Raw genomic sequence first — 10000 nt, forward strand, 5'->3', positions numbered from 1 at the left:
TCATCTGCCTGTTGGCTCTCTTCCTGCAACTCAACTTGATTTCGAGCCTGTCGTCTGCTGCTGGAGAGGACCGATCAGGTAAAGGACCTGGGTATCTTGGTGGATTCCTCCTTTTCGCCTTCGGCCCAGTGCGTCCATGCTGTCAACAAAGCACGCGGAATTCTGTTCTTGATTCGACGGTCATTCGGAATGCTCACAGCAGCCATATTCCTACCACTCTATGTCACGCTGGTGAGACCCATATTGGAGTATTATCTCCTCAAAGACATACAACATCTCGAAAGAGTCCAGAAGCTGGCTAACCGCATGGTTCATGGTCTCAAAAATTTGTCCTACAAAGAAAGGCTGAGGACGCTCGACCTTTATTCTCTTGAAAAACGCCGCTGCCGTGGTAATCTCATTCTCGCCCACAACATCATAAGCGGAAAGTGTAACCTCTCGAAAGAGCTGTTCTTCACTCCTGCTCCAGAGCGTCGGCTGCGGGGTCATTCCGAAAAGCTCTACCTGCGACGGTTTCATCTCAATCGAAGGAGAGGAGCTTTCTCCGTCCGAGTTGCGGATCCGTGGAACAAGCTGCCAGACGAGATGGTGAAGATGCCGACGACCGCTTTGTTCAAAGCCTCCCTGGACCTCAAGTGGCCTGAACTCTTTACATGAACACCACCCTGTACTTAACTCCATGTCCCCCTACATGGCCTTGCTACTTGCTTTTGAGCCAAATTAACTAACTAACTAACTACATACATACATACATACATACATACATACATACATACATACATACATACATACATACATACATACATACACACATATAAGGAGCATTCTGTCGGTTCAACGAAACAGCTTGCTCGTGAAATTAACGTGCAAGTGGCTGAGCACTCCACAGACACGTGAACCCCTAACGTAGTTCTCAGGGAGATTCAGCGTGACACAGAGTGTGACAAGGCCGGTCCTTTGAACTACAGGTACAACTTAATTTTTGCCAGCTGAGTGGGCTGGAGCAACGGGAAATAAAGTATCTTGCTCAAGGACACAACGCGTCGCCGTGAATTGAACTCATGACCTTGCAATCGTGAGCCGAATGCCCTAACCACTAAGCCACGCGCCTTCACACGTACATACATACATACATACACATACATACATACATACATACATACATACATACATACATACATACATACATACATATCTGTCTATCTGTCTATTTATCTATCTATCATATTTCTTTCAGTCATTAGACTGCGGCCATACTGGAACACCGCCTTGAAGGATTTTGTTCAACAAATTGATTCCAATGCTTACATTTTTAAGCCTGGCACTTATTCTATTGTCCTCTTTTCGCCGAACCGCTATGTTACAGGGATGTAAACAAACTAACACCGGTTGCTAAACGGTTTTGGAAACAAACACAAACACATTTTGCGGACAGCAATCTCCGCCCACATAGCGATGAGCAGGGATATGGTCCGGGGGGAGCAAGAACGCCGGAGGTCTCAACTACCACAGGCTTAAACCATAAACCTGTCGGAGAGCGACTGATATCTTGACAGTTTGCTTTTCTCAGCCTGACAAGCAGCGGAGCCTTGGTTGGTAGTTGACAACACCAAGTTGCCGCTGGAGGTGTCACAGCATGTGGAATCCCAGATGAGGATCCTACCGCCACGAAACGGGAAAATTGTCATACCGTCCGTCCTTTTACCGTCTCCTCGGTCTAGCCCCGCTGGCTCGAGCTGTGAAGGGATGCCAGCGACGTTTAGATTATATATATATATATATGTGTGTGTGTGTGTGTGTGTGTTGTGTGTGTGTGTGTCTGTGTTTGTCCCTCTAGCATTGCTTGACAACCGATGCTGGTGTGTTTACGTCCCCGCCACTTAGCGGTTCGGCAAAAGAGACCGATAGAATAAGTACTGGGCTTACAAAGAATAAGTCCCGGGGTCGATTTGCTCGACTAAAGGCGGTGCTCCAGCATGGCCGCAGTCAAATGACTGAAACAAGTAAAAGAGTAAAAGAGTATATATATATATATATATGTATACCGGAGTAAGCACATAAATGTGAAACAAGGTGGAAAAAAAGAGTACTTAAATACCAGAGGTAGAGTTATATGCTTTATTTAAAAGCAGCAGAAATATAACAAAATCTGTTGCGCAGTTTCACGTACCCGTTCGTCAGACAGTTTTGTTAAAATGGAACAGAAATAACGATATAATCAAAACTAGTTAAAGGAAACACCTTTAAAAGTGGATTTGTTTCATTGGTCCTTTCAATTAACGGTCTTAAGCATGCAATGAACAAAATAAAAGAATTCAATATAGATTCATCTGTGATAAATTCGAAAACCTTAAATCGAAGAGTGGATTCAAAATACATAATGTAAATAATTACACACGAAATATAATTCAATTAATATATCAAAACTAAAATTAAAATTTTCACGCGGCATTACATATTTTACAACAGTATATACCCATACTAGACCATCTATAATATATATATACATGCATATTCGAAGGTTATAATGAACACAGGTCAGGTTCGTGTGTCATATAGCTAGCTAGAGGCGATGGCCTCTTGGAGCTAATCAACGGCAGCTTTAGTCTTATATTTATGGACTGCCATATTAGCTTGGCGATAACTGTTAATTTCCAGTACCGCTGCCGTAGTCTCCTTTGGAGAGACTTAGAAATTTTATATATATATATATATATATATATATATATATATATTATATAATATATATATATATATATTATATATGTATGTATGTATTTATGTATGTATGTATTTATGTATTATGTATATGTAAAAAAATTACAAACTGGGACAAGAACGCAAAACATTTAGAAGACGATACAAAAAACACGGACGGGACATTCGAAGCCTTCAATCTTCAGTCAAGAACCGGATCATCCTCGCAATTTCGGCTGATTGTATGTATGTATGTATGCACATACACATACTCACACAAACATACTTACCAGTGACGTAGGTAACAGGAGAGCAAGGAAAGCGACCACTCGAGTTTTTTTGTTTTGTTTTTCTTTCTTACCTTCTCTTTTCTTTAATGTAGAATACATCTGTGTATATTATAACCATTGAAATATTTTGCATAATATAAGGGAAATGTGTTTAAAATTATTTGGTTTGTGTGACGGCGCTTTTTTTCCATTTTTCTTTTTATGTACTCGCTCTTCCTAACTTTAAAATCTGGCTACGCCACAGATACAAACAGATTCTCCTAAACACTAAATAACAGAATGTGGATGTTCTATTATGACCGATAAACTTTGATAGTAACAACGAAATAAATTTCATAAAATGAAAAGAAAAAGTATATAAATGCCGATTTTTGCCAAGGATATCGGTTGACATCGAGTTGGACAAAAAGAGGCACCCCAATAGAAAGTTGGAATATTCATTTGTTCAAATAGCTAAGCAATACAGATTTTGAACTCACACAAATGCGCGCCTTTTTCATTTTTTTTTTTTTTTTTGAAATTTCACGTTTCATTTTGTAGAAAAAAAAATCACTTTCAGATATAGAAAGAGAAATTGCACACTTTAATTTCACTTCCTGTCACAGTAAAACCTCATTTTACCCCGGGAAGTTTCTACTCACCTTTGCATAAAACGGGGGTAGATTGATTATATTTTTCTTTCATTCTTTTGCCGAACTCCTAAGTGATGGGGACGTAAACACACCAACATCGGTTGTCAAGCGATGGTGGGGGGAAAACAAAGACACAAATACCAGACACACACATACATATATATATACGACGGGCTTCTTTCAGTTTCCGTCAACCAAATCCATTCACAAGGCTTTGGTCGGACCGAGGCTATAGTAGAAGACACTTGCCCACGGTGCAACGCAGTGGGACTTCTTACCACACAGCCACTCCTGCGCCTACATATATATATATATATATATATCTATATATATATAATATATATATATATATTATTATATATATATATATATATAATACATATATATATTATATATATATATTACATTCGAAACGCGGAGTAGATGAAACAAGGACAACTGAAGAACGGGAATATTCCTTGTGTTGTTTGTCTTGTACTCTGTTGTTTGAAAAAAAGTTCGTTTCCATGTTTTTGTTTAAATATTATATAAATATATGCATATATACATACATATACGTAATACCTACATCTATATGTATATATACATGCATATATATATATAATATAAATATATAATATAAATAATATATAAATATATGCATATATACATACATATATGTACATAACTACATCTATATGTATATATACATGCATATATGGGTACAGGACATAAAAAAATGTTGAACACAATGAGAAACTAAAACGTAAAAACAAAAACATGGAAACGAACTTTTTTTTCAAACAACAAAAAAACTGAGTACAAGACATACAACACCAGGAATATTCCCCTTTCTTCAGTTATCCCTGTTTCGTCTACTCCGCGTTCCGAAGGTAAGGACATATATATATATATGTGTATATAATATTATATATATATATATATATATATATATATATATATAATATATATATATAGTTTAACAATTAAGGATAATCTCTTAATAAGGGATCTTAACAAGAATTATCGGGTAGTTAGCGTGAAAACCTCATAAAAGAAAAGAATTCGAAAATAATTTTTTTGTTTTGAACAAATTAATTATATCTATATTGTATAGAGGGCATTATACACATAAATGCCTCACACTAAGAGGGACAAAGTCATTACTACCAAAATTATACTAATCATACCTAAATGCAGTTTTTCAAAGCAAGACATTTAAAAAATGATTTAGTTCTGTATCACCGTGATTTCACATTCAACTTACGTCTTATGATCATCAGCAGAACTGATTCTGAACACATCATAAATACTACCAACCTTACGTAGCGAAGACGAACAGACAACTGCCCACTCCGGCCAAGCACATGGAATGCTTATAAATCATATATATCCGGTAAATGGCGGGCTTTTTTACGACTGCATGTCGGGTAATGAAAAGTATTTCGGAATAAGTTTAACAATTAAGGATAATCTCTTAATAAGGATCTTAACAAGAAATTATCGGGTAGTTAGCGTGAAAACCTCAAAAAGAAATGAATTCGAAATAATTTTTTTCTTTGAACAAATTAATTATATCTATATTGTATAGAGGGCATTATTACACATAAATGCCTCACACTAAGAGGGACATACATATATATGTATGTATATATATATATATATATATATATATATATATATATATATATATATTATATATATATATATATATCGCGTGTGTATCGTTGGCGATTTTCTTTCTCTGTCTTCCTTTCTTTGGACTTTTTCAATATTTCTGATGAAGAGCTCCGCTCGAAGAAACGTAAAGACTCACTTCTCGAGCATTATACTAATACATCTGTTTGTCTACACCACCTGTCTTCGTCTTTTGATGTTTTGTTTTGGGACTCCTCCCTATATATATATATATATATATATATATATATATATATATATATATATATATATATATATATATAATAAAAGACCCCGGCCATAAAAACCAAAAAAAAAAATAGTGTAATAGGTGTAAAACAATTTCCTCTAAACGAATATGACAAAAAATGCGCGCTCGCGAAAGCGGGGTGGAGGAGAGGCCTCAGAAAATTCACATCGTGAATTTTCGAAAGGGTCTGGGGGTCTGACCCGGGCACACAAAAAAAAGTGTAATATGTGTAAAACAACTTGCTCTAAACGAATATGACAAAAAAAAAATGGGGGGTGGGGGAGAGGTCTCGGAAAATCACATTTTCATTCCATAGCCTTTAAACTATGGTGTTTGACCCGGTCCAGAAAAAAAAAAAGAAAAAAAATAGTGTAATTGGTATAAAACTACTTGTTCTAAACGATTATCAAGAACAAGCATATAGTTTCCATCCGGATATTGTACCATGGGTTGGTGCCTTCCTCTCAGATCGCTCCTTCTAAATCCAAGTTAATGGTTCGCTGTCCGACGTCTCCAGTGCGAACAGTGGCGTGCCTCAAGGTTCAGTGTTTGGGCCCTTATTGTTCTTAGTCTTCATAAATGACTTGCCCGACGACCTCACACAACACACCCTTCTATTTGCGGATCCGTGGAATAAGCTGCCGGACGAGATAGTGAAGATGCCGACGACCGCTCGGTTCAAAGTCTCTCTTGACCAGAAATGGCCTGAACTCTTTGCATGAACACCACCCTGTACATAACTCCATGTCCCCCTACATGGCCTTGCTTTTGGCGTTTTGAGCGAAAAAATTAACTTAACTTAACCACACACACACACACACAAAGAGAAATGCTTGGTTCAAGGCAAGTGTGCATTGAACTGAATTTAAATAAGCAAGAAAGATATTATAAAAGAAAAGGCCATAGCACCATCTTTAGTATCTGTTGTTGTTATTATTATTATGGAGTTGAATGTGCGTGCGTGCGTGCGTGCGTGTGTGTGTGTGTGTGTGTGTGTGTGTGTGTGTGTGTGTTTGTGTGTGTGTATGTGTGTGTGTGTGTGTGTGTGTGTGTGTGTGTGTGTGTGTGTGTGTGTGTGTGTGTGTGTGTTTGGTGAAGTTATTAATATCAATATCAATACATTAACCAACACCATTGAAGTGAAATAATATCCATAGTGGATCTTTTCTTTTTGAAAGCCAGATTTTTCTAGTTAACTAAATAATTTGAAACTTCGTATACTGGTAGAATGTGTCAAAAGAAAACAATAATTTCAACTAGTTTTTTTGGCAAAAATGTATTTTATAAGTTTAAACGTAGTTTAAATCTGCGAATTTTAACCAATGGTATTCTCTGTATTGAGTTGAAATTATTTGCTCCGTCAATTATTTGTGACGTAGTTAACGTAAACAGCTAAATTCGATTTGAAAGCTTGACTTGCATTGCTTTATAGAATTTGAAAGTTATTCGTTTTGTATAAAATTATTATTCGTTTCGTCTTTAATAAATATATATGTGCACAACAAACGTGCCTACACACGTACTGTTTACTTTGGATGAATAATAAACACATATTCAGTGTTTTTGTATAGGCTTCGGGTGTTTTCTCTATACAATGTATATATTTACTATAAACTTGTGCACACGCTTTGATTCTTCAGTTTGACACACGCCTTGAACCGGTTATTTGGCTTGTATGCACCCACATACACACACGTACCCATCCATACGCATACTCGCACATAATCAGGGCCCCTCTGCGTTTTCGCTCGTCGATGTGCTAGGAATAACACCCAAATCCCTTTAAAACCATATACTACTGGGTTAAAGGAAGGGTACATTGGCTAATATAATCATAGATGCTATATCTGAAAAAAAAAGCGAGGGGGTCGCAAAAATACGGGTTGGTCATAGTTGGAACCCTTTGATCCTCAACCGAGTTTATCAGGATGACCTGAGTTAAATAGCAATAACAATATATTTGTAATATTGATTATAGACACAAAGCATATATTTTAGGGTGAGTGGAGGGTATAATCATTTATATCGATCTCCAATAGTTGATCGATGTATTTTCTCGACCGTGGAAGAACAGACGGCTTGTTTTGAATTCCGGTGAGGGTTGAAACCCGAACGTATAGGACCGTATCCCTAAACATTCTAACAGTCCTTTACCAAGCCCTTGTCAGCATGTAATATTATTTGTCCACGCGTAAAAATATATCATCAAGGTGACATAGTTAAACTTCGACGAAAAATATAATGTAAAGCTGGCAGAATCGGTAGTGCATCGGATAAAATGCCTAGCGTCATTTCTTACGAATCTTTACGTTCCGTGTTCGAATATTGCTGAGCTTTCCTTCTTTCGGGCGGCGCTTATAGAATAAGTACCAGTTGAATACAATCGACTAGTTCTTCCCATCAGCTTCAGGCCTTGTACTTACTGGGGAAAGAAATATTATTAAGGAAGGGGGTGGGGCAAGCTGGCAGAATCGTTCGTGCGTCGGACAAAATACCTTGTGGCATTTCTTCCGACTCCTCACGTTACCGTCGTCGTCGACTTTACCTTTCATGATCAATTAAGTACCAGTCAATGTAATCGATTAACCCCTCCTCCCAAATTGTTGGTCTTGTGCCAAAATTTTGTGCAATTTTATTTTTTATATCGAAACCAAATATATAGTTTTAGCTCTCAAGGTGAACTCCAAGCAATTACCTATGATGAAAGGTATTCTAGGTTTGACCATCCCAAGTGTGACACCAACTCCAAAGGCACGATGAAGTGGTGGGCAGTTAAAATGTTTTAAAACGTGGATTTTTCAGAAAAATAAGATTTAATGCAAATTACATGTATTTTAGAGTGACGAAAATTACCGAAACCCTTCCAAAAATTTACCATCGAAATTTCATTTTATTCTCGACAGCTATTTCGAAAGCCCGCCGTATTTTTATTATTATTCTGTCTGTTTAGGACTTTGTTATATGGGACGGTGATGTTTACATTTTAGCTATGTTAACTACGTCACAAAATAGCTGTTTACGTCACAGTAACACTATTTTGAGAAGCAGTAAATAATATGAGGCCGAAAGGAAGAATATCATTGGTTAAAATTCGAATTTTTAAACAACGTTAAACTTAGAAATTACAATTCCGTTTTCATTTTGGTTTACAATTATGTTTTCTTTTGACACATTCTACCAGTATACGAAGTTTCAAATTGTTTAGTTAACTAGGAAAATCTGGCTTTCAAAAGGAAAAGATCCATAATAGTTTCTATACTTTTGCTTTGGCACTGTTGAATTGAGTCAAAGAAAGAAAAATGCGATATCCATAACAGTAAAGAAATAAGACATCCCCCAAACAGTAACCCTTGTGTTTAACATCTCCCTAACAAAAAGAAGAGAGGTTGTTTGGCTCTGGACTACATTGATCTTTCCATGATGTAGTTTAGCCACTATTTAAACTATTTTTTGTTTTTGTTTTGTGCCTGGGTCAGACGCTTTCGGAAATTCACGATGTGAATTTTCCGAGGCCTCTCCCCCACCCCTCTTTCGCGAGCGCACATTGTTTTTTGTCATATTCGTTTAGAGGAAATCGTTTTACACCTATTACACTATTTTTTATTTTTGTTTTTATGACCGGATCAAATGTTTTAGTTTGACCAATAAACGCGCCCTTTTAAAGCCTAGCCTGACTCATGGGCCCGGTTTCCCGGTTTCTATGGCGTATGTGTTCCCCAGCTGGATGGGACGCCAGTCCATCGCAGCGTTACTCATTTTTGCCAGCTGAGTGGACTGGAGCAACGTGAAATGAAGTGTTTTGAACACAACGCGTCGCCCAGTCCAGGAATCGAAACCAGAATCTTACGATCATGACGCTGACACCCCAACCACTAAGCCACGCGCCTCCACACACACACATACACACATATATATATATGGTGGCGAGCTGGCAGAATCGTTAGCACGCCGGGCGAGATGCGCAGCCGTATTTCGTCTGCCGTTACGTTCTGAGTTCAAATTCCGCCGAGGTCGACTTTGCCTTTCATCCTTTCGAGGTCGATGAATTAAGTACCAGTTACGCACTGGGGTCGATATAATCGACTTAATCCATTTGTCTGTCGTTGTTTGCCCCCTCTATGTTTAGCCCCTTGTGGGCAATAAAGAAATATATATGTATGTATGTATATATGTGTGTGTATGTGTGTATGTGCTGCGGTGGGGGTGGGGTGCGCGCGACCGGCTTCTTTCAATTTCCTTCTACAAAATCCACTCACAAGGTTTTGGTCGGCCTCGAGTCATAGTAGGAGACACTAGCGAAAGGTGCCGTACAGTGGAACTGAGCTCGAAACAGCATGCTTGCAAAGCGGGCTTCTGTCTTAATCAATGCAGTTTTTTTTTATTTTTTCATAGCACACGCTGTAGTGGCAGTTTAGTAAATAAACAGCGGCGGCAAAATAGCAATATCAACACCACCACCACCAACCAACAACAAC

The sequence above is a fragment of the Octopus sinensis genome, linkage group LG9 (genome assembly GCF_006345805.1).
Source record: "Octopus sinensis linkage group LG9, ASM634580v1, whole genome shotgun sequence".
Taxonomy (NCBI): domain Eukaryota; kingdom Metazoa; phylum Mollusca; class Cephalopoda; order Octopoda; family Octopodidae; genus Octopus; species Octopus sinensis.